Genomic DNA, 1,603 nt, shown 5'->3' with positions numbered 1-1,603 from the left:
CACCTTCCGCCCTACGAGAGAGTCGCGAGCCAAACACCTTCTCCTCCTCGTATTTTATTTGTCCAATATGTGCACTTAAGGTTATACTCAGTCGAAGAAAGAATCTACACAACCCAATACACAACCAAATCATCGCAATCTGTCCCCTCTTCTTCTTTTAACTTGGTTTATAACCTTTCAAGGTTGGCAACCAAAACGGGGAGGGGTTTTAGTCGGTAGGCGCACTGGGCGAATCCGACACTACCCACTTTTCTTGGGTGTCTTTTAGAAGATTCCCCCTCCTCGGCCACTCAAAAAAAAAAAAAAAAAAAAATTGTGGTTTTTTCCCGCTTGCGGGCTTTTTTCCCACATATAATTAACGTCGACGACTCTAGAAATACTGAGTTATGATCGGAACTAAGTTCTGAAAGAGAACGGGGGTCCATGTCAAAGACTATATTCTTTGTGATGAAAATGTCGAGGATATCGGGTTGATGATTGCAAGATTTGGGGAAGTGGGTAGGTTCAGAGGGAGCCTCAATAGTAAGGTTATGACGAGTCGCGGTTTTAAAGAGAGCATTACCTTTTGTGTTATTTTTGAGACAGCCCCAAGGATTTATGCATCCTCCTCAAATATATGTATGGCATTAAAATATTTCCAGAGGCATATCCTGAACTTAGAAGACTACTATAGGAAATGGAAACTTAACATTAATGTAGATAAGACTGATCTATTTATATTTACGAACAAAAAAGTCCGACATTTGCCTATATTCAGTGTACATGTGAGGGAGGCATGTAAGAAAGCCTACGAAGCTATAGGAATGTTCTATGCATTATTATGTGGGGACAGTGGCCTAAGCGACGCTAACAAATTGATTATTATTAAAACTATTATAAGACTCATTATATTCTATGTGGCTCCAATATGGAGTAATACGTGCAATTCCAACTACGGAAAATTACAGGCAGTACAAAATAAGTGTTTAAAGATGATATATAATGCTACTAAATTAAGGACCTAACTAAGAATGACTTAAAACTATTACAGAATAAGTTTACAAATTAACCAATGTCTTCTACGAGGAAGACAAAATTGTGCAGTATCTACCAATAAAATTCTTACAAATTGTAAAATGAACACAAATTATAAAAATTGCGATAAGAAAGCAATCTATTTACTTGGCTCGGTTGTTGATTGACGAAGAAAGGTACAAAAAAGAATTTTTTTGTAATATGAAAAAAGTGTCTTTCAAAGAAATTTTCGACTTTTTGAAATAATTTGTACTTGTTTATATTTCAAAAAATGTCAATAGGTGTAATTATTATTTATATGTCTGAATAGAAAAAAGAACAATCCAACGTAAGAAATGATTGATGGCCCTGAAAAGGGCCGATTGTTATTCTGTTCAAAGTGGAAGATATAATTGATTAACCGCCGAATCCGTAAAGCGTACGTCCTTGACGTTTCAGAGCATACACGACGTCCATGGCAGTGACAGTCTTCCTCTTTGCATGCTCAGTATAGGTGACCGCGTCGCGGATGACATTTTCAAGGAACACCTTTAAGACACCTCGGGTTTCTTCGTAGATTAAGCCAGAAATACGCTTTACGCCACCACGA

At 37.3% G+C, this 1,603-nt stretch overlaps 1 protein-coding gene across 1 annotated transcript in view; it reads left to right on the top strand.

The window, feature by feature from the left end:
* The window catches only part of LOC117178942, a 3,999-nt gene that overhangs the window by 2,117 nt on the left and 279 nt on the right, over window positions 1-1,603 (top strand). The gene's annotated exons all lie outside the window — the stretch shown is intronic.

Source organism: Belonocnema kinseyi, chromosome 1 (assembly GCF_010883055.1).
Source record: "Belonocnema kinseyi isolate 2016_QV_RU_SX_M_011 chromosome 1, B_treatae_v1, whole genome shotgun sequence".
NCBI lineage: Eukaryota > Metazoa > Arthropoda > Insecta > Hymenoptera > Cynipidae > Belonocnema > Belonocnema kinseyi.
The sequence above is the reverse complement of the archived record's forward strand: the minus strand, read 5'-3'. Positions and strand labels throughout refer to the sequence as shown.